Source organism: Rousettus aegyptiacus, unplaced genomic scaffold, assembly GCF_014176215.1.
Source record: "Rousettus aegyptiacus isolate mRouAeg1 unplaced genomic scaffold, mRouAeg1.p scaffold_m13_p_18, whole genome shotgun sequence".
NCBI classification, from domain to species: Eukaryota; Metazoa; Chordata; class Mammalia; order Chiroptera; family Pteropodidae; genus Rousettus; species Rousettus aegyptiacus.
Genome location: NW_023416293.1, coordinates 1,796,809 through 1,808,994, shown reverse-complemented (window position 1 = coordinate 1,808,994; position 12,186 = coordinate 1,796,809). Strand labels below are relative to the sequence as shown.

At 43.3% G+C, this 12,186-nt stretch overlaps 1 long non-coding RNA gene across 1 annotated transcript in view; it reads left to right on the top strand.

The window, feature by feature from the left end:
* Window positions 1–9,755, top strand: part of LOC118613336 — a 41,835-nt gene extending 32,080 nt beyond the window's left edge. Inside the window, exons 2-3 of the long non-coding RNA XR_004955378.1 lie at window positions 2,564–3,023; window positions 7,148–9,755. This is a non-coding gene — a long non-coding RNA (uncharacterized LOC118613336). The remainder of the gene's footprint in view (window positions 1–2,563; window positions 3,024–7,147) is intronic.
* The last annotated feature ends 2,431 nt before the right edge of the window (window positions 9,756–12,186 follow it).

Here is a 12,186-nt window from a genome sequence, read left to right as displayed (position 1 = left end):
CACTTTCATCCATTTCACCCACCTCCTACCCCCCACCTTTGTCAACCACCAATTCTATTCTGTATCAATGAGCAGGGGGAGGAACAGGGGTTGTTTTGTTTTGTTTTCGTTTCAGATTTTACATGTAAGTGAGATCATACAGTATTTGTCTTTCTCCGTTTGATTTATTTCACTTAGTGTAAGGTCCATCTATGTTGTAAATGGCAGGATTTCATTCTTTTTTATGGCTGAACAATATTCCATTTTATTATCCATTCATCTTCTCTACCTTCTTTATTCATTCATCCATCATCGGACACTTCGGTTGTTTTCATGTCTTGGCTGTTATAAATAATGCTGCAGTGGACATGGGGGTACAGATGTCTTTTCAAGTTAGTGTTTTCATTTTCTTAGGTTAAGTGCCTCAAAGTGGGATTACTAGATCATATGGTAGTTCTATTTTTAATTTTTTGAGGAATCTTCATAACTCTTTTGTTTTTATACCTAGTCTTGAGTCTCCTTACCAAACATTTTACGTGACCCAATGCTTACCAATGGTAAATAATCAGATACAAAATACTTTTAAATTTTTCCGAAGTGTGATTGTCCCCTTTAGACCAGGGGTTCTACTCAGGGTGATTTTGCCCACCCGGGGACATTAGGCAATATCTGAGACATTTTGGTCATCGCAACCTGGGGAGGGTGATTTTACTGGAATTTAGTGGGTAGAGGTCAGGAATGCTGCTAAATGTTCTACAACACATAGGACAGCCTCCCACAACAAAGAATTATCTGTCCAAAATGTCAATTGTGCCAACCAACCCTGTTATCTGGTAGAGAACAAGCCAGTGATCTGCTGGCGAAGGGAAGGGTACTGTTTCTTGCCCCTTACCCCTTTTCAATGTCCTTTTACATCAACACGCGATAACATATAACGACAGCAAAGCATTATAAGTACTCTAACGATATGACATTCTGGTATAAAGCAAAACCATGGAGACAGTACAAAAAAAATCAGTGATCGTCAAGGTTAGTGGGGAGAGAGGGACAAATAGGCGGAGGGGAAAGGATTTTTAGGTCAGTGAAACTACTCCGTATGGTGCCGTAATGGCGGATACGTGTCATTATTCTAAAACGAGTTCTAAAATTTTCTAAACCCGTAGACTGTACCACACCAAGAGTGAATCCCGGTGTGAACTACGGACTTGGGTGATAACGACGTGTCAACGTGTGTCAATTGTAACAAACAGTCCCGCTCTGGCGAGTGGGGGATGTGAATGAGGGAGGCCGAGCCTGTGACAGGACAGGACGGAAATGGGAACTCTCTGTACTTTCTGCTCAGTTTTGTTGTGAACCCAAACTGCTCTAAAAATGAATAAATAAATAAGTTTTGATAAAGCTAATTGGAAAAACGAAACAGAATTTAAGAAACTTGGTGAATTTCTCACTCTGACATGTTATTTGGGAAAAGGAGATTGAAAACTTCACAGCTAATGTTTATAAGCAAACCTATCTTTCATTATAAAATTCTGAAAGGCATGTTATTACTGAAGACGAGATTCAGGTGGGCAGGCCTGGGTAGACCAGCAGCCCCCGTTCTGTGGCTGCCGGAATGCTAGCACTATTGCATAGTAATAGGCCTCGTTTGAAGGGAAGTGTTTGGGAAAACCTGGGTTAAATCAAGTAAAGTCGTTTTTGGTTTTTCTCATTTTTCCTTTTGTGAAGAACCTCTCAGGGCCTTCCAAATGCTAATGTTCATTGTGAAACAATGTCCATCGTTTGCCATCCGCTGCATTCCCCAAACTTTGGTGATCACAGAACCCTTTTCTTAAGGAACTTCTGAAGGGACCATTTTGGACACTATTGTGGAAGATACAGGAGAGTCATTCAGGTTGGTTAATGACTTCACGGTCCAGGTTTTGCCCCTGTCCCCTCGTCGCCTTATTTGTGGGCCCCCTTGCTTGCTTCTTTTGAGTATAGCTCTCATTTCCACTAATACTATCCTCTCCAAATTTCGTCCCATTCCCCTAGAACTCAGAGTGCAGTGCTCACTGTGAGCTGTCCCCAGCAGAGAGGTGGCATATTTCTCAGCTGTTTTCATCACCGTGTGGCTAAGAGAGCCCGTCTCGGTGGCTTCTGGCCCCGTGCGTCACATGCGGCTAGTCCTCCCTGAGTAACTTGCGTCCTTATCCACTTCCTGCAAGCCGGCCATACCTACCTCGTGCAGTGCGTGCTGACCAGGCCTAGCTGCCTCTGAGAAAGGGAGGTGTTGAATTTCATTTTCTTCCCATTGCAGGGGAAATTCAAGTCTATTTAACTGTGTTCTGTAAATTTCTCAAGTCTGTTTCAGCAGGCCTCCCTCGACTTTCTAGTCGTGCCTACAGTACAGGGGAGTTCCTGTGTTTTTGTGAGTGGGTGTGCCTGTGCTATTCTGGGTCTTTCTTTCCGGACTGCCAGGAGAGCAGGTGTTTTTCATGGAACACCAGAGCTGCCAGGATCCACGCTGCCTCCCGCTTTGTGTCTGAGCTGTCTGCTGCTGCCAGCCCTGGAGTTTTATTTCTCTATTTTTCTTTTCCCGTTGCAGGAAAAGATGGAGCAGTCTCTGTCAGACAGATCCACAATTTTCTCTTTGCCTCTCCAAGGGTGGAAGAATTTCTGATCTTCGTTTTCCTTATATCCAGCCACCCCCTTTGGAAATATTTCCCCCAAAGATTAAATCATATTTGAATGCAGGCAACTGTCTGCAGTGTCTCACTTCATCAAACAGGAACCACTGTATACCAGGCACTGTGTAGGTGCTGGAGGGAAAGAGATGAATGAGACACCATCCACACCCGGGGGCCTGAAACAAACAAGGAAACAAGCAATTTCAGTAGAATAGGAAGAGCTATGAGAAGTCTGTGCACAGGGGCCCAGGATGGACAAAGAGAAGCAGGCCACCTACCTGTGGACCTAGTGTGGGCTCAGGACATCTGGGAGCAGATGCCTTCGGCTGAGTCTAAAAGACTTTTGCCAGAACACCAAGAATGATGCAGTTCCTTCAGGTAACAAACTAGTACTTACTTGCAACTCATTTTGTATAACATATATAATTGGGAATGCTTTATTTTCACCTTAAGATTTTAAGGATTACTGCTAGATGGATGGCCACCATTGCTAAAGTGCTCATTTTGTCAAAAGGAGCGAGAAGAGTCACGACAGAAAAATCGATCAAGGTGTCTTAGGAACCAAGTGATAATAAGTCACATTTGTGTGACATTTTAGAGTTTGCAAAGCACTTTTGCATAGATCGCCCTGTCTGGTACTCTACAAAGTAAGTAGAGAGATTGTCGGTGAAACATGGCACAGTCAACACTGCGTTCATCCCCACTGCCTCCTAAAGCTCTACTAAATGACAGAAAAGAAATGAAAACTGCACAAAGTTATAGAGTCAAAGAGAACAGAAGAGACTATAACTCTGACTGAGCGGTAGCAACGCATTTTGTGAGTATGGAAATTGGATGAGGCGTGGAGTGGCTCACACAGAACGGGGGCAGCAGCACCAGGTCAGGGGAGGTTTTCGATGTGCTCAGCTGAACCCAGAAAGGCTCCGGGCCGTGAGAGGCCAGCACCGCAGAGCGGGGCTGGGAACCGAAAAACTGGTCCAAAGTCTGCGTAAGATTTGCCATTATGTCCCCTCCACTCCTTCGTGTTGCCAGGTGAAAACTCCTACTCCTTACCCTATCCCACCCCGGTCCCAGGAGTCCAGAGGTTGATTTCTGGAGAAACTGAAGTGCAGAGGTCCAGACTCAGGAAGAGCTGACATACTGGGAGGGAGGAGGGAGGCGCCGGGCTGAAGGCAAGAGGGGGTTACGCAAAAGCGCATCCCTACTCCATGCCCACCTCCCGTCCTCAGGTAGAAGAATGACTCTTCCATGGAGAAGCTGTTCAGCTAAAATACTGAATTTCTGGCCAGATAAGGTTGTCCCTGTCACCCTACAGCAAAGTTTGACATTACCAAGCTTTAGTCATGTTTTCTTGCAGCTTTTTAGCGCGTCACTATTTATTTAATGTGGATGGTTATGCAACAATTACTGGGCATTTGAGTGAAGATTCCCACATGAAAGACAGGAACTAAAATAAACAAATAGAGGGAAAAAATGCAGAAAACAAAGGCAATGCAGGAAATGGGAAACGGCCTTCTGAAACTGATTGGTATTCTGAAACTGATCAGAGAGGTAAGAGAAAATGATAGAAAATTTTTTTAAATGAAGAAATTTTCTATAATGCAGAAAGATGGAGTGATAAGAGAAGACAAAAGATTTTTAACTAAAGGATTAATCCAGGAAGTCCAATGGCCAACTAATAAGAATTTAAGAAATAGAATATAGAGAGGAGAAAATTATCAAAGAAGTCATGGATTTCCCAAAACAGGAGAGCAGGCCTCTAGAGTCAAAGGGCCTGTCCACAACAAGGAATGAAAAAAAAAGGTTTACACTTAGTCATATTTTCATAACATTTCAGAACACCAAAGATAAAGAGAAAATACCGAAAGTTTCTATAGAACAATAACAAAAAGAAAAGTCTCACAATAAAGATTCTGGAATCAGAATGTCAGTAGAATTCTCAGGAATAGCATTGGATACTGAAAGACACTGGAACGATGCCTTCGATATCTCGAGAAAAGGTGTTTTTTCAAAGTAGAATTCTCTGCCTCCCCCAACAATTAGCCAAGTGAGAATGCAGAATAAAGACATTTTCGGCCATGCAAGAGCTCGACACTTTCACTTCCTGAACATCCTTCCTTAGGAAGCCACTAGAGGATGTGCTCCACCAAAATGAGGGAATGACCCAAAAAAAACATAGGACGCCAGAGTCAGGGAAAAAGGAATCCATCACCGGAGAGAGGCAGCAGGAAGCCCCAGCACAGAAGCTGCCCTTGAAGTTCCAGCGCCTGCAGGAACACGGGCCAGACGTTCAGGGGCAAAAGCCGCCGATAGGTAGCCTGCTTGACGTGTAGAAAATCTTATGCAGTTGGAGAATGTGGAACAAAGTAGTGATAATGGCATGTGAAATAACGAGTGAGAAATTAAGCAGTGTAGGAAAATGAACGTAATGATTATGCTTAAAATGGCTCAACAGGTGGGGTCACAAGTGTATGGTGCCTTCGTCTTCGAAAACAGGAAGTCAGATTGTAATGCATCTGAGATGGGGAGCAGTATAAGCATGTTAATTCTTAAGGAGTTATAAACAGTGAGAGGAAACGGCTAAATGAACAGAAAGAGGTCGTTCTCAGAAGAGCGATGCTGACAGACGAGAAGGGTTAGGAAATGTTCTGGTCACTCTTGCTGTGTAACAAATCGCTCCACAACTTGATGGCTTTAAACAATAAGAACCACTTTATGCACTACCTCTCACGATTTCTGTGGGTGAGGATTTCAGGAAGGGGCTCTGCGGAGCAGTTTTGGATAAAGGCGTTTCAAGCTGATGCTCCCGGAAGCAGGAAGTGGAGATGGAGCCGAGACAGTGAGGGGGACGGGAGCTTCCGGGACTTGGCCAGCCATGTCCCCTCTCCCTCTTCATGCAGCCTCAGGGCTTCTCTGTCAGGTCTCTCCAGGTCGGTTAATCTGAGCTTTTTTGTAGCACGGTGACATTAAACCACTTGGACTAATATGGCAGCTCAAGGTTCCAGAGGCGAGTGTCCCAAGAGAACAAGATGTTCTGGGTCAATTTGACTAGATCACAGAATGTCCAGATACCTGGCCAAACATTATTTCTGCATGTGTCTGTGAAGGGATTTCTAGAAGAGATTATGCATTTGCTTCAGTAAGCTATGTAAAGTAGATTGCCCTTCTCAATGTGGGCAGGCATCATCCAGTTCATGGAGGGACGGAATAGAACCAAAAGGCAGAGGAAGGATGCATTTGTTCTCCGTCTGACTGCGTGAGCCAAGAGATCAATCTTCTGCCCTCCGTGTTTCTGATTCTCAGGCTTTCAAACTGCACTCACACCATCAGCCTTTCTGGATCTCCAGTTTGTGGAGGGCTGATGTGAGACTTCTCAGACTCCATAGTTGGATGAGCCAATACCTTATAATAAATCTCTCTCTCTCCCTACATAAACACACAAGCGCACGCACACACACACACACACACACACACACATACAGAGAGAGAGAGAGAGATACATGTATGTTCCTCTGGAGAACCTTGACTAACATATCATCACTTCTGCCATGCTACTCTATCAGTCTAAGCAGTCACACGGGCCACCCAGGTTAGAGGAGAGGAAGCATAGACACCCTCATTCCATGGGAAGAGTGTCACAGTCTCCTTAGAAGAAGAGCATTGTGGGAGGGGAGATATTGATGTGGCCATCTTTGGAAAATATAATCCATCATAAGCAGGGAATTGCTGGGGTTGTGTGTGTGTGTGTGTGTGTGTGTGTGTGTGTGTGTGTGTAATAAGCCTTATAGTATTGACTATTAAAACAATACATCTGTGATATTTTATAAAAATACAATTTAAGTATTATGAATACTCTTATTATCCTTTAGCGAATGGGGGAAATGTTCTCAGAGAGGCAAAGAGAATGCTTGAGATAGGTCTAGAATGTGAACCAGATGCTTTGCTCTTAGGTCAGAGCTCTTTCTTGCTAACCAGGTAACCAAGGAGAGTCATCGTCATTTATATTAATGACCGCAGCCTATCTCAATTAAAACAGTTACCAAATGGGCTGGCTCCCCAACTTTAACATTTACACCTTCCCTCTTAGCCTGAATATGAATATGAACTTTGAATGCAAATGATCTTGTCTCAACTAAGAAAGATGAAAGCAAAGACGCTGACGTTGATTAAGATGATGCTTCGGGCACCTGAGAACTGCATTTGGTTTTCCAGGTGGTAGACCCTGGAAATGAAGTTTCACTTAGTGTCCTTTGGGGCGATTCTGCCTTGTGCTTTGACTTTTTAATGCCCACTTAAAACACATGCGCAATTACCCACAAAAGAAGAACAAAAGTCTTTTAAATTTAAATAAGGTTCTGCCTGGATTGGCAATGCTATCCTAGTCTGTGCTCTAGACATCCACCTGCACAGACCACCAAATTTCTCAAGACAAAACGTTGAATTCGGGCCTGTGATTGCTCAAGACATGAATTCTTTGTCCCTAAATCTGCTCCCATCGCTAGGACATTGCGTCACCAGGCCACCGACTCACTCCTTCTAGGGAGTTACTGCTGCTCACGGACCACGGCGAAGCACTGAGACGTTGCTCCTCAGTGACAGAGTGTATTGGTTAAGTTCGACCTTGGTCTATGAAGCAAGAATGCCACACGCAAGGACAACAACAACGACAACAACAACAACAACAACAACATAAGCCATAAATCAAAGCAGGAGGAAGAAGAGGAGGGGCCCCCAAGTTATATGCTTGAAATGTTTCCTGGAAGTCGGTGCTGCTTACTTCATTGAAAGTGATCTTTTATGAATTTCTAATCGGAAAGACAATGTTTCTGGGACTCTGGAGTCAAGCCGTGTGGAGGTGAGTGGGATTTAAGTAACTGCATACAGCAGAGTAGATTCTAAAACTCTAAAACCTGCTCTTAAAACAAGGGCGTAGAGAAAAAATGGCAGGCAAATGTGGAACATGATATCTTAGAAATTATATTCCATTGCTCATACAAAGGTTTAGGCTAGTTTTCCAAAGAATCCAAGGAGAAATGTCAGAAAGAAGGGAAAGAAAACAGGGCGTATGAAGGAGTGCCGGACAAGCTGACTCGGTGACGCGTGAACGGTTATAACCAAAGAACGTAGGTCTTTCCACACACAAAAGAAATGTGATTTCTCTAGAGAGCAAATATGGATTGCAGTTCAGAGCCCAGCTGTAAATGAGATGGGAAGGTAGTCCCAAGCATGCTGAGCAGAAGGACCACGGCAGGGGTCTGAGGGACACCTGGGAGGGATCTGTCAGAGCAGTGAGTCCGAGCAAGGCTGAGTGTCAGGTGCTCGTATTCTTACTGTTCATTGTGGGCTGTGCTGTGCACCAACCCCCGCCGCCCCCCCCCCCAAACTCGTATGTTGAAATCCTACCACCCAGTACCTTAGAATGTGACTGTATTTAGAGATAGGGACTTTAAAGACATAATTAAGTTAAAATAACTCCTTAGAGTGGTGTCCTTCTAAGAAGAGAAAGTTCGGATACCCAGAGATACACCAGGGATATGTGTGCACAGATAAAGACCCCATGAGGACACAGTGAGAAGGCGGCCGCCTGCAAGCCGAGGAGAGGGGCCTCAGAAGAAGCCAGTCTATCTGGAGCCTCCAAAACTGTAAGAAACTATATTTCTGTTGTTTAAGCCAGGGGTCCCCAACCTCTGGGACATGGACCAGGACCGGCCTGTGACTTGTTAGGAACCAGGCCACACGGCACTTGGTGAGCGGTGGGCCAGTGAGCAAAACTTCATCTGTATTTGTAGCCGCTCCCCAGAGCCAGCATCACCACCTCAGCTCCACCTCAGATCATCAGACATTAGATTCTCGTAGGAGCACTGGTCCCTGATGTCAAAAATATTGGGGACCGCTGGTTTAAACCACCTGGTCTGTGATATTTTGTTATGGCAGCTCGAACAGACTAATATACTGTTTTATAACAGTATGGAATTTGTAACCTGAAATTTCCTCTGGCTGTGGTGAAATTTAATTGTGTGTAAGATCAGACTTCATTGGCTAAACATATGGGATTTGGAGAAACAGGTACAGTACCAGAGAAGCCCTGGGGGCAGGGTCAAGACTGAGGACTTCGGTTTTCATTGAAGAAATGACCTTCCTGCTCACCTGTGGGACTGCAAAGACGTACCTGAGACTCCTGGCTGCAGAGGTAGGAAGGAAACACCATACATTTCTCTGTCACTCACATTTTGATGTTAGGTCCAACAGGACCCCTCAAATGCATAGGTTGATACAAATTTTTATGAGGCTTGTTAAAATAAAAGATGCAAATAAAGAATATGCTGCCTGGAGAATTTGTTTATTTTTCCCAAGCATGGAAAAGAGAGTTTTCTATGCTACTTATGCCCTAATTAAAAAATAAAACACGCTGTAATTGGAGAGCCATAATAGAAATGACAAACCCGAGGTCCTAGTTGGCATGCAGGGGGAGCTGGCTGACTGGCAGGCAAGGCTGCTGCTTTGTGCCTTCTTTGGCTCCCAAGAAGCAATTTTTTAAGGCAAAAATTAAAAAAAAAAACCAACCGACTATAATAAAGTGAAATGGTAAAATAACTTTAAAAGTAGGATATTCTGAGGGGCCAGAATAGGGAACGTTGCAACGCAGAAATGTATCCTTATAGATTTGAACTGGGTCATCAGAAGAGCTTTGAATATCCCTCCAAAGACCTCGAATTTCATTCTGTAAGTATGATGAGGCATCAGAAGTGCCAGGGGGTAATCATCTTGCTAGTTTAAGAAGTTAACTCTGAAAGCGCGAAGGAAGGGCATGTGGGACAGGTCGGGCCCAAAAGTAGGGAAAACGATTAGGAGGTTTTATATCTAAGAGAGATCAATGGGCCCTGAGTGAGCACAGTGGCCATGAAAATTGGGAAAGCGCATGAATTATTCCAGAGATCCTCAAAGTTATAAGCGGATGGAACAGGCGACTTATTGAAATGCGTGGGGCCAGGAGGAGAGCGTTGCCACAGACGCAGTCCAGCTTTCTGGCTTAGGTCGTGTGTTTGATTCCTGCTGCTGCTATTAACAAATTGTCACGAATCTAGTCTCTTCACATGACTTTATCACCTTACAGTGCTGGAGGTCAGAAGGCTGACGTGGGTCTCGGTTGGCTTAAATCCAGGTGTTGCAGGGCTGCATTTGCTTCTAAGGAAGCATCTATTTCCTTGCCTTTTCCAGCTTCTAGAGGATACCATAGAGGATACCAGCCTTCTCTGGCTTGTGGTTATCTTCCTCCACGTTCAAAGCCAGCAGTGGCAGACTGAGTCCTTCTCGCTCTGCATCTCTGACTCTCATCGTCACGTCTCTTTCTCTGACCACAGCCAGAGACGGTTCTCCACTTTTTAAGGACTCGTGTGATTAGACTTGGATCCACCTGGATAATTTGATATAATTTTATTACCTCAAAGTCTGTAACCTTAATCATGTCTGGAAGGTTCTTTTTGCCATCTAGGGTAACATATTCACAGGTTCCAAGAATTAGACTGTGAACGTGTTAGGGAGACGTTATTCTGCTTATCACAGGTATCAAAGAGCAGAGTTTTTCAAACCAACCCATGAGTGAATTTTTCTTTAAAGGGAAATATAAATTAATAGGGTATAATGCATTTACTAAGTATTAGTGTTTTGTAAAACTTCAATTTAGTTTTTTACATATTAGTGTACTGGATTGTGATATGAAATGTATTTCTTACTGAAGGTCATGGGCAAAGTGTTTGAAAGCCCTTGACTTAGACAAGAGATGATGAGAGTGTTGAGCAAAATAGAACATAATGCTAATAGCCAACGTTTGCTGGATGTTTGCCATGAGCAGTGCCTGTTCTAAATGCTTAACATTCATTAACTCATGTAATCTCTCTACTGATACGGTGGATACTGCCATTATCTCTGTGTTGTGAATAAGGAAAGGAAGAGAGACTGAGAGTCTTGTCTAAAGCCACACAGCTAAATCAACACCAGGCAGTCCGGGTCCGAGCTCCTAAGACAGTATATTTAACACTACTCTGCATGTAGCCTGCGAGCTCCCAGGGTCTGAGGAGAAAAGTAATCTTTCTATCCTGCTTCCCTGAGAACCTTTGCGTATGCACAGTATCCTATTTAAAATAGGAAATGCCAATAACTGCAGAGCAGAAAACAAGCTTCTTATGTAACCCCAGATATGAGGTGTGTATTGGCAGAAGAAGGGGAAGAGTCATTCAACCCAGAGTTGTCAATGAGCTTCCCTTTACAGGCCAGGCCGATGGCCTGAATTTCAACCAAGGAGTTAGAGCATAAACGTAATATACACCATCATGACTAATATGTATGAAAGTAATATTGTTCCCCTAACAACAAAGGACTTACCAATAGAGAAATGTTTCTAGAATGCTCTATGCCACATATCATAAATACACACATGCAAAATGATAGTTATTCTACTTATTACCATAGTAAACATAATGATTCAGTGATGAACCACCATTTTGTTTACTGTGGAAATAAGAAAAGAGAGAGAGTTGATTCTTTCTGTTGGAAAAAGGGTAAGAAATAAAAGATGTCAAAGGCTCATTTTTCTTTTTGATCAATTTTGTCTCAAAGCCATTAACTTAACAAAACACTTAGGAAATCTTATTTCCCCATCCATAAAATGCAGGTAATAACAGCTACTCCTGAGTTGTGAGAATTCGATGAGGTGATGTACATGGAAATTGTTTTGCAAACTATCGGGTGTTAAGATGTGAATCAACTATATTTGTAATTTTATTTCCTTATCAAACATTGATATGATACACAATACAAGCCTGGCATTGTTTTAAGTGCTTCGCGAGTATTAATTTATCTAGTGCTCATTAAGACTCTATGAATAGCTCTTATTATTCTTATTTTATAGATGAGGAAACTGAAGCATGGAAAAGGTAGAAAACTTGCCTCAGTTCATATAACTAGTAAGTAAAGGGAAAAGGGTTCATCTCTAGCAGCCTGGCACATTCATGCTTTTACCCACTCTGCTGTGTTGCATCTGCTGGGAGTATTAGAGTGAAAACTCTGCCTCCAGGTCAAAGGCCTCAGATATACGAAAGTCAAATGAGATCGCGAGCTTCTAACTCAACTAATGTCGCCTCTCTACTTCTTTCCATTTTGTCTGCCATTGAAAGCCAGGACTTACAGCAGCTTTTGCTCCCACTGGTAACACTGTGCGACGCTAGGCCTTGAAAACGGAACATTCTTTATCCTCTGATTAGCCTTCTACTTTTGATGTTTGCCTCTCTTTATAATGCCTCCAATTATTTTATTGTACAGTACCTTCTTATCTACTCCCTCACATTATAAAAAGACTGACATTTCTTCAGTGGAAAGTAGAGGAAGAAACAAGAAAACAATATCAACCCTCAAACTACAGGTAGTGAACAAATGGTGTGTGGTCCCCTTTTGAAGTGAGATGTGTAATCCTTACTGTCAAGGATGCCAGAAGGTTTCATGACAGGTGATGGGTGCTCAGGATTCTAGGGCATGTAGCCCCAAC